The 18,857-nt window shown below is 44.4% G+C and overlaps 1 pseudogene; it reads right to left on the bottom strand.

Annotated features, from left to right (window-relative positions):
• LOC115331902 overlaps positions 1-11,422 on the bottom strand; it is a 30,460-nt pseudogene extending 19,038 nt beyond the window's left edge.
• Positions 11,423-18,857: the final 7,435 nt, after the last annotated feature.

Genomic DNA, 18,857 nt, shown 5'->3' with positions numbered 1-18,857 from the left:
CTCTTTTCGAAGGTTCGCTACAGAAGTGGCATAGTGGAAGAAAATAAACTTTACCCTGAGCAGTTCTCCGCGGCATAGTCGCTTGTAGTCGGCCTCCATGTGCATTGCAGTATGCTTTGTGAGATTTCGTACAGGGACTTTGAATTTCTGCATATGTTCTGTTCAGACCGAGAGGTTCAGTACAGAAGAAATGAAACAGAGTTCAACAATAATGCAAGGGGAGTATTGTGCAATTGACCCGTTTCAGAAGTGCGCGCCCTACATTAGCTGTCCCGCGTCCGCCATATATATTGGGGCACGTACTTAGAGCGTACATTGGACACGAGTCAGCGTTTAGCGTTCGGTGCGTATCCGGGTTCAACTTTATTAAACGCAGGAGGTCCGTTAGCGTTGAGCGTAATTTTGGATCCAATATTGTACTTCGCTATACTTCGCGCGGGAAGCGACGCTCAAAATATGGCGGCCGCCAGTGTTGCTTGGTGGACTTTTGCAAAGGGTGTATCGCTTTGACCGCTGGCTACCTCCGCACTTAGACCTCCCGGAGCTAATGTGAACAAGAAAAATCAGGGAAGGATACGATGGGGCTCCGGGAATAACAGAGGACGTGCATTCTTCATTTAATGATTTCCACACTTTATCTGTCATACGGAGATGGCCGCTGTTGACGAGGTTTTGTAGCGGAGCAAGTGTGTGTTTCGTGTGTGTTGTGCACGATAAATTTAGCGGATGAATTTTTCCACTAAATTTAGCGAGGAATAGCCGTGTCCTTATTTTATTGCGTCAAAGTGTCACGTGACATTGTGTCGTATGACACCATAGTCTACCAGTTAAATTTAGCGGAGAACGTATTTCTCTCAATTTAGCGGAGAATAAACCCTGCCGTTCTGTTTTGAGGCCACAGTGTCCCGTGACATTGTGTCGTATGACACCACATCCTTCCCGATAAATTTAGCGGATAACTCATTTTCCTAAACTTAGCGAAAGTTATTTCGCTAGATTCAGCAGGTAACTAACTTTCTTTGCTATATTAAGCATGGGAAATTTATCCGCATAGTTTAGTGGGAGTTTAATGCCACGTGACGTCATGGTACCCCGTGATGTCACGACATCTTACGGCATCACGTGACGTCACAGCGTCCCATGAACACTGTCCGCAAAATTTAAGCTCGGCAGTGTAATTGTGTGCAGCAGTGGGAAACGTATCGGCTCTTTCCGCTGTTCATATGCGGGACACGACAAGGAACCGGGAAATACTTCTACATACTTTCATCCTTGCTGTGCAGTGCCACTTCATGATATATGGAGTTTACGAGAGAGGCACTACAGCAAATATTTCAGGTAGTCTTTAGAAATCCAGCTCACATTTTAACGATTCTTTCAACTTCCTATCAAGTCAAGTCGTATCGACAGGTTCGATAAATTTTCTCGAGATTTCCTTTGAACCAAAGTTTATGAAGTACAGACACTAGAAATGATGTAAAGCTGGCTGCCCTTTCCTCTATTCACTCTTCGATCTCGTTTGGAGACCGAACGCCGGCATCCGGCGTTCGCCGTTCGCTTTGGAACGCGTTCAAAGAGCGAGTAAAAGACAAAGGCAGTTCGCAATGCGTCTACGCGATAATCATTCCAAGTAGAGCTCGGTGTTCCGATGGCCTCCGCACGCCTCTCATCTTCACCTCACCCTCAATTTCTACCCGTATAGAATCTCTATAGACTAGACTCGATATAATAAAATTATTGAGTGCGGAGAAGCTAGGTCACACTTAGTTGGTACTTTGTTGCAAATGTTTTTATGATCAGTGTCAAATAAATATTGCCGCTGGCGATGCTTTCTAGAGATTATAGTTATAAATACGGTACCATTCACCATTAGAAACCATATTCCAGTAACATGTTGTAGAAAGCAAATCAACTTTATTTTAATAGTTTTATTTGTTGAGGTTGCTCTAGTTCAAATGTCTGCATTTTAAATGATGAGTATATATAATGCTGAGAAGATGTTAACGTCAATGTATTAGTATTTAGGAGTGCTTCGGGATGTGTGCCCTTGTGATAACCGCGTATGAGCACGCGCCCTGTGCCGTGTGCATGTTCCCATGGATATAATATGGCAGACCTAAAGCTAATGTTCTAGATTTTTATATTTTTCCTTTTAGAGACAGACCAATTGTCTGTATGAAGGAAAATAAAATATTCGTTATAACGACTTCGTGTTTGCTATACAAGCAACAAAAGAGATATAGACGGTGGTTAAAGATATATATGTATATGCGTTTTTCTTATGATATTACATCCTATATACACTATTCTTCATAGGAATTTGGTGGCTAAGTATTTTTTGTAAAGATGCAACACACCAATAGTGAAACCTGTCCATTTTAAGCCACACGATGTGCACTCAATTCCAAAGTGTTTGAAGGTGAATCCGACTATTAAACATCGGAACAAGAACGGCCATTTTCGATTAATTTTGTCATCACGAACAAAACCTGAAGCGCAAAGCTGCTGTAGCACTGCCACTACATCGTACAAAAATTAGACTGCTCACACTGGCTGAACTGCGTTCCTTCCTTCTACGACGGACCGGCCGCATAGGTCATACAAAACACGGTCTGCGGAAAAGTCCGAGGCACGCACATATGCGAAGTAAACCTGATTCGAAAATGCTTGAGGCACGTCCGCGTATCATCATATCATCAAGTTGGCAGCCAACACCGCATCTTTTGTACGATGTACAAGCTGCGTGACTGTGGTTTAAGGAAAAAATCATAACGTGTTTACACTTCCTTTCGACTTACGTCCAGACACAGCAGGCGATACGAGCCGATCGGACCAATCGAACAGCGTCAAAAGCGCACAATCATGGTGTTCATCAAGTTACTGATCGTGCTTCGTCAGCGCTAAACCAATCATAAACTGAAAAGGCCCAATAAGTGGTGCTTTTGATGCTTGATTGATCCCATAAGCGTATATCATCGGCTGCGTCTGCAGTTCAGCCGAAACGAAGTTAGTTCTGATAAGTTACCAATAGTGAACGACATTCGATATATTAATGGGGGGCAGAGTGCTTTATGTGTATCGTATTTTTCGCTCTATAAGTCCCAATCTTGATAAGTCGCATCCCCCGTAAACGACTGTTTACAGAAAAAAAGTTGGTATAAGGGTGCGACCGCATGGACTAACATATTTGGTTCGCCTTGCAAAATTCGAATTCCAAACGTACCTGCCTGAAATTAGGCACGCAAACGTAATTTCACAAGAAGTTTTTTTTTTTTTTTTTTTTTTTTAAGCACAGTTATGAGGCTGTGAAATATTAAAAATAAACGAAATCAGAAGCTGTGTATTTCCTATGGCCAATACCAGCCTGTTTGTCGTCTGCACATTGGTTCATAAGCTCACTCCCGGGTGGCTTGTTGAAAGCAAAAACGCTAAAAAAACTTCTAGTAGAGGCTCACGATGAGCAAGACAGTCCCGATAATTAATACTTTTAACGAAATACAGGAACAATGAACACCTGGAAGCAAACTCACAAACCAGCGAGCAGACGACGAAGCTACAGCATAGGAAATGCACAGCAACCGTTTCTGCTTTTGTTTTAGAATTTTAGCACCCCTGACTTCAACTCCTAAAAAAAAGTGTTCCGCGGAACTATGTTAACCAACCCAACTTTTTATAAGTGCGTTTTGGAATTCAAATTTTTCAAGGCGAGCAAAATGTGTTAGTTGGTTCTTACTGTCACAACCTGTACAAAAAAAAAAATGAGAAAACCTGAAATTTAAATCGTTACAACCAATTACCGTTGTATTTGGACTAGAAAATGATAATTTCTACTCTAAAATCTATAGAAACTGATCGTTATAAGCGGTACATCGTTTTATGTGGTATTGTCATAAGTAGGTTGCACTGTATATGTCTGTAAGATCAACGCGGCGAAACTGGACGGAAAGCCTGCATATCTGCATTATGATCGCAATATATATGCACAAGCGATAGCAAGTTTCGATATTCTCGTGAGCGAATCGAACGATAAATATAAACCCCGTTGCAAATTTCCGCAGTTAAGCTCCATACGCATAGAAAAACAAATTCATATGTGTCGCATCCTTGCATAGAATGCACCGACAGAAATTCTTGAAATACCCGCGACATCGAAAATTACGGTATTGGTTTCTTTTCTATTTAGCTAAAACCTACTTGACTTCGGATCCAGACGGTACCGCCTTCCGAATAAAATAAACATTTTATTTAATTTGCTTGTTTTAAAAAGGTATGTAATAAAGCCTTTTAACGGATTTGCAAACGTACGAACAATTAAGCGTTTTTGGAGGTGGAATAATTCTTAGAGTATGTGATAGTAATTCTAAATGTCCGAAACAACTGCAAACCGGTTGTCAACCCAAAATTCTTCATATATGATTTGCCCAATAAACTCATAAAAACTTATATAATAGTTATATAAGGCAGGTATAAACAAGTTCTCTTATGATCCTTATGTTCTGATGTGTTCAGTTGACACATTCGTCTATATTTATTTTTTGTCACTGGTGAAAACCCTTCCTGTTCCTGTAAGGACCCTCAAATTAATCTGAAGCAACAACATCAAGCAGCAATCTCACCTACGTCTCCCACGGCGTTTACCATTTCGTTGTACTGTGAGAGAGAGGAAACAATAGGACGATATGGTGAGAAGAGTAAACTGGAAGGACGTAATTGCAATGATTTTAACTTTGTTCAAAGCTCTTCAAAGAGATCAGTACAACGCCCCCCATACCTGAGGCCAGTGACCTTGATGATATACACTGAGGACGGCAATATAGACCATTGCGAAATAGATACCACGGCCACTGCATGTTCGGTGGTGGGAATAGAAAAAAGTAATTTCCTAGACTAAAAGAAAAAAAAAAGAAACGAAAGCCGGTAATATTTTTGGAGATCGTCACAGATACGGAAGTTTGAGCAATTGATTGCGTGGAAAGGGCCAACGGCCCTTGCGTTAAAGAGAGACCCTTTCGGTGCGATGACACGCTCCAACGGACACGAAGTTGCCAATCCAGGGGGGGTCATGAATTAGGAACGCAATATGGCACTGAAACAATTTGGTTGTTGGACCTTAGGTCATGGTTGCTAGACTGTCGGCAAGCTTGAGAAGAATATATACCAAACTCCCCTAGAATAGATGGCTCTGAAAAGGGCCTTATTCTGCTTAAAATCACTGTATCCATTGTCTACCCTGCCTGCTGAACCTACACAAACAGATACCAATATACAGATGGCCGAACCTCGCAAGGCGATTGTGTCATCGGTCTCAGTTATACGACAACCGCCATTTCGCTCCATACAAAATCTTCGAGGCTTCGTAAGGGTTGTTCTGAACCAGTCGCGCCAAGGTCCTCAGGGTGCATCAGCGTACTGAAAGTTTTCCTCGACGCCGTCTGCCGCTTTTCGGCAACTTTCGTCCGGCTACTGTCTCTTTGCCACAATAGGGCGGGAGAGGGGACCACCGACGATGACGTCGCGCGAAGGCCTCGCCTTCTGTAGTCGGTTACAAGTCAAGAAGGTAGGAGAAGCTCCTCCCACAAGCGTGATGCGCCGGTTTCAAATCTCTCCGCAGTCGAAAGAAGAGTTCACTGAAAACGCTCCTTGTTCCGCTTCAATGGATAGATATTGGCTACAGAGTGATGCCACCTTGTCTCCGATCCCACTTTTTAAGAAAGCGACCTTTTTATTCATTGCAGGGGGAACCGAGCCCCCGAAAGCAGCCTTTGTTTTCATCGGAGGGGGAAGCTAATCCTCGAAAGTCGTCTTTGTTTCCATCGGAGGGGGAAAACTCTAATCTCCTTCTTGTAGCTTCCACAATGCTGAGTCAAAGCCGAAAGATAAAGCAAATATGTGCAGAAAGGCAAGACCCCCCCTCGCTCGTTGGCCGCAACGTCACGGAAACGGTGGGACGCTATTGGATGCGGAGGTGGCGGAGGGATATATGTCTCCCTTCTAGGGCATTAGCCCTACCTCCTTGACATGTAACCTACTATAGGTGATATCTGGGAATCTCCGACGTGAAGACCGTGGATCTGAGAACCTTTTTCATGACGACATCGTGATGGGTGTCCAGTTCTTGTTTGGGGATGGTGGGGGGTTCTTCATCGGCGGCCTTGGCTATCGCCTGCTCGGCCCATTCCACGGCGCGGTAGTAGAAGCTATGGTGCATAGCTACTTGGCTCATGTTCACGCAGTCCCGAGCTATCGGTGCAAAAAGGAAGAAAGTGGAACAGTTTAGTGAGACTCCAACACAATTGCTTCTCATGCGGTTCAGCGGTACGTTTTTCTTCATTGCAATATATGAGTAACATTTCACCTACGTACTGATTAGTATTGACTCAAGCATAAATATTTTCCACACTTTGCTTTTATACGAAACAAATTACAAAGTAAAATTTTCGTAGGAAAGAAGTCGGTCTCTACTTGAGTGGTTTCTGCACTGGTCACTGAGGAAATCGTGATATTTAGCCACTGCAGCACGACCGCTAAGCTAGAGTGCTGAACGCACGTATTGCGGTCGGAATCTCAATTCCGCACGCGGTATAATGCCCGTTGACATAGAAACGGACCACGAGAGAGGTTAAATTTAAGAAGCACGCATGGGTTGTGCAGAGCGGGTATTCAAGTACAGCAAATAGCTTAACATAAAGGGATACTGAACCGGCATTTTGAGCTCACAAAACAAGGCAGGACGGATAGGCGGGACGCTGCAAAACCCAAGAAAATCATTCCCATAGTAATATCTCTAAAGGATCGCCGTATTTTTAGAAAAAGAAGTGCTCGATTGAACACGGCCAACGAGGCCGACGAGACAAGTCACGTCACGATTCTCATTCCCTATCCTCGTCGCTACGTCCCGTCGAGCTGGTGAACCGAAGCGAGGAGGAGAGAAGCGAGGCCACTTCCCTTCATTCTCATATTTGCCAAGGAAACAATGTCGTCATAGCCCTCACTTGATCGCGCCCTTGTTTTCCGAAAATACGACCATCCGTTTGAGATATCGATATATGAGTTGTGTTTAAAGTTTGTAACGTCCCGTTCAACGCTTCTGCGGCCTTATTTTGCGAAATCCAAATTTCGGTTCGGTATCCCTTTCAGGCGGTGTAGGACCCAGAGTTAACTATAAGTGCAATAATAATCAGACAAACGACTGAAGTATTGCAAATGGGCATCACGTGTTTGGAACGCTAGAGTAAAAAACGTACTTGTTTCTATAGCATTACATTTAAAGTTTATAATGACCTGAACATAGTCTAACTTTTAAGCCTGATTCACATGGTGCGATAACACTAGCGATTTCGCATCTGCGACGTTGAGAGCCGCAGCTTCTACCGCGCTCTTTTTTGTTGCACGAGCGACGTCGCAACTGCGAAATCCCAAGGTGAATCGCAATATGTTAATCAGGCTTGAGATTTCTCGAATGGTCTATTGGAAAATGGGAGGAAATCGCGTATTCATAGAATAAATTTTATAAAAAGATTTAGAATAGCGAGGGACGCAAAGCTTTGGGTAACTCGAGCAGCTTGGGGCTTCGCACTGCGCAACCGCAGTTTTTCAACTCATGTGCAGTGATCCGGCACAAGCTACTTGGGTGACCCACAGCTACTCTAAAACTCTGCAATATCGGAGCAGCAGCTCAAGCTAAGAACCCTAAGCGCATGCTTTCTAAGAGCGCTCCTAAATTCCTATAGAGCTCTAGAAAACGATCTGATCACATCCCATGCGTTAGTTGTTGATCACCTTCCACAACTATCAGCCTGTCATACCAGTAAGTGGAAGACGTCCAGGAATTGTTCGGTTGCGCGGAATCTCTGCGTGGATGTGCCCCTTGGTCAGTTCATGTAAGTCCAGAGCGTACGTGTCCTGAAGTATCACGAGTGATGTCGCAAGCCCTTGAAAGTCCTCGTCCCACGGAAGCTGCCGCTTCTGGCGCATTGCTGCGATGTTTACCAGAGGATCTGTAAGTGTTCGTGAAGAAAAGTATATGACTGTACCGGGCCAAACCTACATCGATTACTCCATAATCGTGTGGCCACGCCAGTTTCCTGCAATTAAATAATTGCATATAAGACTAATAAACTGAATTAAAAAAAAGAGCTGTGGCCTGGTACTGATCCAAATTCTACACATGGTGTTGCTTTTAATGTACTACCTCCCTTAGCGAAAACTAAGACATTTCAAATATACCACGAAATATACCACATAAATGTTTTTCAAAGATTGGCCACTGTGCGACCCGTGTCGGCCATGCCCTACGCTCGCACCGCCCTCTCTTTGTAGTCGTTCCAAGCCCGCTTGAGTGCCTAGTTTCCTTTCCTTCCGCTCTCCCGTGGTGGCAGTCCCGTCGCGCATGTCCGCTTCCCGCCGGGTGGCGGCCCCGTCGAGCGTGTCTAGTTTTCTCCGGCCCCTCGGGGCGGGTCTGTGTCGTATGCTAAACTGCTTCGCTGGTACGCCACATCCACAGAGTGGAATGGCTCATGATTTTTTTTAAGCGCTACGCTGAGCAATTGACTGCATTTTACTTAAGATCTTTCAAGTTTGGTTACTCACCGGTGAAGAGCCTAACGACGGGAACAAAGCTCGAGTAACACCAATGCACAAAACATTGAGATAATTTTTTAGTGTCAAATTAACGGCCTGTACCAACGAGTCGTAGTTGTTGCAAGTTACTGGAGCACGTGGTGACCGGCTACATTAAAAGTTTGTTAATTGAGAAGGGTGTCTAATCGCCTAAGCATGTTGAATTCAGGAAGGGTGTCTCTTCCGTCACGCAACTTGTAAAGACAGTTCATGACTTTTCCGCGATACTCAATGATTCGATGATCGATGACACTGCGCACTTTGATGCAATTTTCTTAGATATTTGTAAGGCCTTTGAGAACGTGCCGCTCGGCAAACTGCTTTACAAGCTGATTGTTTAGGTTCGCCTTCTTATATTATCATGTGGATTGCAGCATATTTAAGAAATATAACTCAGTTTGTTGATGTTAATGGATATGTATCCGAGGTTCTAGCTGTCACGTCTGGTGTAACTGAAGGGATTGTGTTAGGGCCTCTGCTTTTCCTGATATACTTTATGATCTCGGTGAAATAGGGCCGCACTCGGCTTGGATAGAAGTATTAAGGCAAAAGCCTTATATGTCTCACTGTTCAGTCGGCCTTCAAAGTCGTTGAACGAAAACACGTCGAGGACACGAAAAGTACGAAAGCTCACCGGCGACACAGAAGGTACAAAACGCACGGTTTGCTGATGGATCACGATATGGCTCTACTTGCGCCTAAATCGGCGGATGTGCACGCGCGGCGCAAACCCGGCGGGAGAGAGGACACTTTCGCTCGTGCGCAGCGGCGAATAGCGGTCGTGCGACGTGCCGTGAACTTAACTGCGCCAAAAGTGCGTCGTCAGAGAGCGCGCTGTCTGCGGAGGTTCGCTATGACCACGATCGGTGCTTGGGCTTTCTTTTTCAAGTCGTCTTAGGGATAACATAAGGGACCCTGTGAATATTTCGTGGACGACTGTATTATATTTATTGATATTAACTCTGCTGACGATCATGTCACTCCAGGAATTTACCCTCCAAATTGGGAAATGGTGCGAAAATTCGGACGTGAACTGGAATATCGAGAAACCTGTGCTTTTGAGAATTACAAGAAAAAAAGGGTATTAACTCGGTTGAGTACCGCTTACTTAGCTGCGCTATTTCAGAAACAACTAGTTTTAAATATTTAGGCGTCACCATTACTAAGTCCTTAACATTTTCAACACATATCTCGAATATTTGCACCGCAGCATTCTCAAAACTGTGTTTTCTAAGGCGTAAACTCAAACACGTCCCTAGAAACATCAAAGTTATTGATATAACGCATTCATTAGGTCAAAACGTGAGTATGCATCAGCCATTTGGGACCCATATATTAAAATATGCATTCAACAGATTGAGATTGTTCAAAGACAATCGGTCAGATCCGAGTTTGGTAAATAGAAGAGAATAGAATTTTCCACAAAATTTATAAAATAAAATAGCGTATGCAAGAAACACCTAAAAAAGTGACGATAGTAATCCCTGGCGAAAGGGAGCAAGGAGGGCAAAGGACAAGCGCAAACCTCCAAACACGATTAGATGACTGGTGCGCGACCAAAAGAAAAATCTACCTGATCCTGGTAACGAACCAGGGACCTCTCCTAATCCAGTGAGTGCTCGACCGACCTAACTAACCAGAAGTTAGACGTCAGTAAAGCAAACGGTTTTTATGAGTTACCACCAGTCTAATACCAACAATGGTGAACGGCCTTCATTTTAAGGTTATGATGATAATGTCCAGCTTGTCTAGCTCGGTTGCACCTTTGCATTTTTTTTTGCATTATCATCATAAGAAAATGACTCGTATGTTATTTCTTCATACCATATTAAAACGGGAAGTAACATAGAGCACTCATTGACTTTCTTCGCTTAGCACAAGGACACGACACACCAAAGAACACTCTTTGCAACCCATATTCGCCAAAATAAAAATGCTGTAGAGCGTAGTTTTTTTCTCGTATCGCGTCTGAATAGAATTCACTTCCGGAGGCTATTTTTAAAACATCTAATGTCAAACAGGCTATAGAAGATTATTCACTGAATTAACTTAATTTTTCTGAAGCATTGGCCTTGCATATATATGCATTTACTGTTGTTATTGTCTAAGATTGTTTTGTTTTGTTATCTTGTATTTTCTGCTATTGTGTATTTACATCATGTGTTTATATTTCATGTGTTTATATTTTGCTGCTCCTGCTTGGGCCAGAAATTTGGCCTGTGGTATTGTGAAAAAAATATATAAATAACGCCCCGAGGGTGACCCAAACCAGTGCTGGCGTCAAATCAGCTGTCCTTTCCGTCCAATACCATCTGTTCGTTTGGTCATCATTGAAGCTGTGTCCCTCTAGACCGGAGGTGTACCCCGGCTTCACCTCTGGCGGTGTCATGCCTCCTCTAGAAGCTTCCTACTTCCATGCGTGGAAACCAGTCAATGGGGTGGAAAGGAGCGGAGGCACCTGGAGGCACACCTCGAGAAGAAATGCCTGGGGGTTGCTAGCCCTAACCAAAAACGTTTCACGGGGCAGCACAACCGCAGGGCAATTGTCCCCGCAATCGTTAACGTATCATTAAATATATAGTATATTTCTTTATGTCCCGGGAAGCCTAAAGAACCCGGTGGTGGCAAATTGTGTTCATTGTGATTGCTTCGGCCACATTCCCGTAGGCAAATGCCGCAATCCTCTGTCTTTCTTAAGATGTCGGTTAGCTATAAGAACGGGACGCGACCTACCAAACTCTCGTGTTCTTCTGATCTGAGCTTCGACGTTCCCCAGGCCAGCGGTCATCCTCTTAATCAACTGAAAGGCGTGCACCGGGTGCTTGAGGTAGTCAGAGATTCCGGATGGTGATGTCAAGTCGTCGTAGGGCTGCCTGTCCTGAACGAAACTAACGAATATAAAAAAAAAAGTCAGAGCTCACGCGTTAATATTTCGAAGTTGAACGCCAAATAAGCGTAATTCCAAGAACAAAACAAATTATAGAGACTTTTACGCCTTTATCAACAGCGTCGCAGCCCTCGGATTCTCGTGTAAAAGCGCGATTAAAACGCAAAACCATGTAGCAGAAGAATAAAAAAAATTGACTATAGATCCCTTTCGAAAGTCAGGTGCTGAATATTGAAAGGGCGGAACCGCTCCACCATGGCGGAACAACTGACATTCTGGACAATGCAAGTCACTCCTTCAGAAAGCGAACGTCGAAGCGCAGTCAATGGTACGAACCAAAAAAAAACCATCAAAACATCATCGAAACTGCAACATCACTGCGCTCATCACTTTTTTCCGTTGGTGTCTTTTTGCCTCCTCCTAATCCAACCAAACGCATAAAGTGTGCCATGACGTTGCGGTTTCAGTCCGCCATTGTGTAGGAATTGCAAAGCTGCCAACAGAGGGCAGTCTTTCTAAAGGAGTCTATTAGAAGGTAAATACAGAAAAAAAATGACATAAAAGTATCTACAAGGGTAAGCCTACAAAAATATCTGAAAAACCGAGCCCCACTCAAACAAGTCACCGCTTGGCTTTCGCTTAGGAGCAAAGGAATCCCTGTATACAAAGAGTTTGGCCATTCATTGGGAAAATGAGGAGACGCCATTGGCCGAAAACATTCTGGGCGTGTTCTGGCGCGTCTTCGCAAATTCGAATGTGGCCAACCAGAAGCCGAAAACAATGCCCTGGCAGTGGTTGCGAGGAACAAACCTAATAGTGCGTCGGGGCAACTCTCAGTGACTTTACATAGGGTGCACGTGATGTTTCAATCACGGTCATCGAAACTCATGGTGGAAAAGAGCGACTAGCGAACGATCCACATAATCCATATGCCAGGCGCCGAGGGCCGGGAATCTGCCGTCAAAGCGGTCACACTCTGTCCGAGCAAAACAGAGTTTAAAAGGCCGCATTCGTTTTTTACATCTTTCTGCATGGTCATGATCGACGCATCACATGCATCCTAGTTTCAAACATGAATGGCTACTACATTTAGCTCTTACGTGCTTATTAAAACCACATATCTATGTTCAAAGCTGTTTCTCGCTACTAACGGGGGGGGGGGGGGGGTTCTTTAGGCCTCTGCTTGGCCAAGAAAGAACGTCAAACCCTCTTTTTCCGCCTGGTGCACCACCCTGGCTCTGCAGAAACAAACAACACAAGTAAGTGTTTATTCCTGTATTCTTTTGTCCACCCCCCCCCCCCTTTTCCCTCGCCACTGGTTCGTACTTTATGCACTGTTGAAATGAATGGCGGCGCAGACTATAGTTTCAAAACCCCACAAATACGAGTTTTTTTTTTTTTCGGTTGGGTATTATGTTTAGATGTCATATATAGGGTGGTCCAAGCCACCAGATTCGATCTAAAATAGACCATAAAAATCGACGCCTGCAGGTAGCTATCTAAACTTTTCGTCAAAAGTGTATTTCATAGGTCGGTTTTTTCTTGTAAAATTACAAAGCGTAAGATCCCTTTTAGTGAAAAATAGGTCCAAGAAACTTCCAGAGTCTGCGGCGGGCGGCGACCCAGATGACAGGGTCCAGTAGCGGGGTGTGTTTGGTGTTCGTATTGATAGATGGCGTCGGGAGCAGCGTCTGAAGGTGTAGCCGACCAGCGAAAGATAGCAGACGACACGCGGACGAAATCCGTTGGCAGCAAAAGCGCCGCCGTTATGCAGACGCGTTTTTCTTTTACTTTAAGTTTTGCTTTTATTGTTCGCATTTATTTTTTAACCGAAGGTACATATCAAAACGATTGTATTCCTTTTTTATAAACCACGGTGTTCGCGAGCCATCGCGATAAGGAGGTAGTTCCACCTATCAATACGAACGCCGAACACACCCCGCTACTGGACCCCTGTCGTCTGCGTTGCTGCCCGCCGTAGACCCTGGCAAGTTTCTGGGCCTTATTTTTTACAGAAAGAGAGCTACGCTTTGTAATTTTACAAGAAAAAAACGACCTGTGAATTCCACCTTTGACGAAAAGTTTAGATTGCTACGTGCAGGCATCGATTTTTACGGTCCATTTTAGATCAAGCTTGGTGACTTGAACCACCCTATATTTTTTGGTTATCAGATGTTTAGTTCATTATTATTTCTGTATAATGCAAGCTATATATTTTATTCGGCGTTTTGCAAAAAAAGGCTGGGCGTGATAATTTTACGCGCATATGTTTCGCCAGTCTGCGAACTGTGCTCCACGTGCGGACAGTGTACCGGGTGCACACTATCTCAGTAAAAAGAAATTGTTTGTTCAGTTACAATTTGCATTCGCGGGTTATTCACCGGGAGCAGAATATGGTCCGGAAAATACAAACGGTACACGGTTTCCCACCCTGTTCTCCCTCCCCATCCCCCAGTTGTCCCCTCCTGATCGTGCGGCTTGATTGCGGGTGGAACCTACTTGAGTATGCTGTCTTCAAGAACCCCTAGGCGTTCCACGTAGCTGAGGAGGTCGACCTTTACTTGGTATTCGATGTCGATGAGATCGGAGAGCCCGGACACAGTCGAGTAGAAGTCTGTGTTCCTCTGGCCGCTCGAAGGCCTCGCCACCAGACACCCCAGCAGCACGACCACTTCCCAGAAGTGTCTGCATGTTTGTTAAGAATAGGCAGTTGTGGCATTGTGTAGTCACCGAGAGGATTAGGAATGGGAGGCGTGGCTTCCTATGTTGACACTTCTTGTTTAGTAGCTCCAATTTTCGGCTTTTGTTTTCTGTATCGGCTAATGTCTCGGTTCGATTGGCTGCGGAATGCTAGTAAGTCTCGTAAACTGTCCAGTACTATAGTCTTAAGAGCGATATTGAGTTGTCGTCTTGATTACTTTAATGAAAGACGACGGAAGAGCCGCGTATCAGCTAAATATTAAATAATGAGCGACGTAAAAAACAAATAGTTTTCACTTAACAGTTCAAAGGATATGGGCCTGAGCGCAGGCTGCATGGACTCAAGCTCAGTGGCATACAGAAAGAGCCACAGCTGAATTTTCGACCGCAGATATACAGGCTGTTTAATTTATATTAAGAACATATTTCTTTAATAATGGTGGGTCAGGGCTAGGCGAGGTTTTTCTTTACATTGTGTTTATCAGGTTCGGCGGACATTACATGATGGGATACACTTCATGCTAAGCTGACTATTTAACTCAAAGTATCTTTATTAACTTTTTAATTATTGGTTTTAGGGATTTTGTTGTAATTGCAGTATTGGCGCAAATACTAAAAAAGGCCAGACCGATTTTTACAGCGAAGCTGTTTATGGCTAGGGCAGAGCCGTGTATACAGAGAGTTTGGTCAATTGGAGGCGCGTGCAGGGCTAGGGCGTGCACCAGACGCAGAAAGTGGGCTTGGCATGCTCTCATGGCCAACCAGAAGCTTGAAAAAATCCCGTAGCGACGGTAGCGAGAAACTGTTTAGTATATGGTTTTAATTAGCGCGTAAGAGTAACGTGTAGAGCACTTCGTGGTTGAAAAGAGGGTGCACGTGATGTTTCGGCCGTGATTATGCAGAAAGATGTAAAAAACGAATGAGCCGCTCAACTCTGTTTTGCTCGGACAGAGTGTGACCACTCGGACGGCAGATTCTCGCCCTCGGCTCTTGGCGTACAGATTATGTTGATCGTTCCGCTAGTCGCACTCTTCCACCATGATTTTGGATGACCGTGATTGAAACATCACGTGTACCATATTTTCAGTCACCGAGAGTTACTCCGATGCACTTATCATGCCTGTTTCTCGCGACTACCGCCAGGGTATTATTTCCGGCTTCTGATTTGTTACATTCGAATTTCTGAAGACACCGTGGAACACGCCCAACCAGCTTTCGGCTAGCGGCGCATCCTCATTTGTCTCCTATACCTCCCAACGAATGGCCCAACTGTCTACATATACGGCTCTTGACTAGGGTTCCATGAATGTTTTGTGAGCACTGGCTAAAAACTCTAAGCTCAGACCGCTGCACGTGCCGCAAGCGCACGCCTTTCTCGTATAGATGATTTGAAGCAAATAACCCAAATAAGGCTTTGACGAACGCGCGTGCAAAATGCCATTTGTATTAGGATTTTGCTTTAGAACAGTTAGTGCTACAGAAACCGGCACGTGCAGCGCGTGGAACACCATTCATTTCGTTTTCTTTGATGCTTGTGTTATTTAGCAATAGGTTTATTCAGTAGATTATTTATCAATAGACATCATTTTCAAGATCAGTATAGACTCTCAGGTAGCTAAAAAAGGTTTCTGAAAGATTTGCCGCTCTGCGACCCGCGTCGGCCATGTCTACGCTCGCACCGCCATCTCTTTGCCGCCCTTCCAAGCGCTTGCGTGCCTAGTTTCCCTTCTTTCCGCTCTCCCGGGTTGGCGGTCCCGTCGCGCTCGCGTGTCTACTTTCCGCCGGGTGGCGGCCCCGTTGCGCGCGTCTAGCTTCCTCCGGCTACACGGGACGGCTCTCTGTCGTGTGCTAAACAACTTCGCTGGTCATCCACCTTCCCAAAGTGAAATGGCTCATGCTTTTTTATTACAAATGGGTAATGTTTCTTTGTAATATTAATCGCACAATTTTCGCGTTTTTTGGCTGGATTTACAAATAGAGCTGAAAGAAAGTGTTGCAAGCCTTGCCCACAATGACTCTTGTAAGCGTAATGTAGTTGTTTCAGTCGCGTCGTCACTTGTGCCGTTGGCGCACCCCGCAAGAACAAGCTGCCGATAAAGTGGCGACATGTTTGAAACGACTACGTCACTCTTTGGAGATTCATTTTGGGAAAAGCTCGCGCTGTTCTTTTAGAGTGTAATTTTTAAACCGAGATAGAAACCGCTAAAATTTATCGATGGATATCTAAGAAATCATAGGCACGCCAAATATCTTCAGTAGTGACAAAACCTTATTGCTGAAAAAAAGGGAAAACACTAAAACAACAAAATCTGCTGAACTGTTCTACATATGCCTAGCCCAGGTGTTCAAAATATTCGAATTTGCGCCTGCGCCCTTCGTAAGTTTCAAAAGCTAACTTCTTTCTTTCTTTTTTTCTTCTTTTTGTATAATGCGTCGCAGGTTAACCCTAAAGCAGTCCAGGTAAGGGGTTCTGTTTAGCTGTCAGACGGCCAGACAACAAAGACGTCTTTTAACGCGGTTTGACCCAATTTCTTTCATGTCCCCTCGCCTTCCTTTCATTGTGTATTTTTTGCATGTAAGAATAGGTAGACCACGCTTCCCGGATAACAGGGCAGCTGTGCTGGATTCGGCACGTGCCGTGCCAAACGACACTTCGTAAACTACAGATGTCCTGCTTTGAAAAAACGGAAACCAGCTTCTTATTTCACTTATTTATTCGAAGCATTCCCAAAGCCCTTCCAAAGGAGGGCATTACATAAAAAGAGGGACTTCAATAATACAAAAATATTAAATAACCAGATGCAAAATAATGCATGCAGCAGAAACTATACGTAACAAGCTAAAATGACGAAGATGATTATAAGTAAAATACATATGAGTGACAGGAGGAATATCTAGATGGCATTATCACTGAACACCAGTTTATCAAATTCTGTTGAATCATATTCTGTGGATATTCTACTTCGTTTCATCTTAAGTCTAAACGCAGCCAATGGTACACGGTAATGGGACCAATCAAGCACCGTCAAAACCGCAAGTCATTCGGTCTTTATTGTTTGTGTTGGGTTCATCGATGATAGAATATTTACAGAGACATGACCAACACCATGATGGGTGCGCTTCTGATGCTCTCTGGTTAGTCGCATCCGCTCCTAGCGTCGGCTGCGTCAGGACTTCAAATAAAACGAGGTATAACGCTGGCAGTTTATTGAAATCTGTGTTTATTCGTGGTATGCAGGATTAAGAATGAAGTGAAGAGTGGCATGGGATGGGCGTTCAAGTTTTAGCTCCGGACTTATTGCGAACCCTCCCCGCGTGGGCCTCAAACATATCCTCATGTACCGTAAACTCTCGAATGAACGCACCCGTGTTGGGCACACAAGATGAAAAAAATAGCCGATCTTTCGTTAGGGATATTAAGGTATCTTTTAAACGATCGTAGCAGTGTCACTTCCGGCCGACGTGGTGGAGGTGGTCTAGTTGCGCAAGCTTCGACAACCCTTTGGCGTCTCGTGCACCTCGAGCGCGCACGCGCAGTCAAAGCATGGTGGAAGGCATGTAGCGCATGCTAGAGGGCGGCCGTTCGAAAGACAAGCACAATCGCTCTCATTTTGTCAGCGACTAGGGAAAGTTGGACCGTGCGCTATACGCCAGGAGGAAAGACAATATGTAGTGGTTCGATTTACGTCCAACGTGCACACTTGTTTTGCCAAGAACGTGCCATCTCCCTCCTGGCTAAATGTAGTTTGGAGCGTTGCAGGTTCATTGTTAGACGATGCTTGCGCCACTAATTGCCATATGAATATTTTCTGACGAATGAGCAAGCATTTCTTTAAACGGCTTTGAATTCGAACTCTGGACATTCGACACTCTGTGTTACTATGAACTTTAGCATCGTACTGGATTCATGAGAGGCAATAAACCCGGGAGTTCTTGTGGGTCGTATAGGATCAGTTTTGGAATCATTAACCTCATCTCGCAGGTCCACCCTTTTTGTCGTCCAGAATGTGTGGTGCGTCCTTGGCTTTTTGAAACAAGACTTTTCGAAGTGCGTCTCCGTCTAGCATATGTTACAACCTGCATTATTCGGACTGGCATAAAGAGCATGCCGAATACTGTTCTTTTCACCGGAAATGCGTCTGTGCGTACGACTTATATTTGTTGCCATTTGTTTCTTCCTGCTGGCCACCTCTCTTCAATAGCGTAAACCCCGATCTCTGTGGTTCCAAAACTTAGTTGACATTGCACAGCATTATCTCTCCGCGGCCGTGTCATGTCTCTTACTTTTAATAGGTATTTGCGAACAGACGTTTCTGCAGATTCTCGTGGGTATAAAAAATGGTATCTACTTAAGGGTTACCTCAAGAAGTAGCATGGTCGTATTTTATGCGAAGTGCTGCGATTTGTTCGGTGCTCTCTTTGTACACCTGTCCACGCCGATGGTGCCAAACCGAGTTTGACGGAAGTAAGGATCGTAGCCACCTTCGTGACAAACATTCCGCAGTTTAATCCAGTGACTGGCTTTTTTGAGCCTGCCGGCTAGATGTAAAATTGTGTACACTTGCGGGTATCTTCGCTCTAAAGTTCGTCTGCTCAACTCATGGCGCCAGCAGGTCGAAGTGTATTTGCGGCACCATCAGATCGTCAAAAC

This window comes from Ixodes scapularis, unplaced genomic scaffold (assembly GCF_016920785.2).
Source record: "Ixodes scapularis isolate PalLabHiFi unplaced genomic scaffold, ASM1692078v2 PGA_scaffold8__174_contigs__length_109621045, whole genome shotgun sequence".
In the NCBI taxonomy this organism is placed as follows: domain Eukaryota; kingdom Metazoa; phylum Arthropoda; class Arachnida; order Ixodida; family Ixodidae; genus Ixodes; species Ixodes scapularis.
Note: the sequence above shows the minus strand (reverse complement) of the source record. Positions and strands in the feature narration are given on the sequence as shown.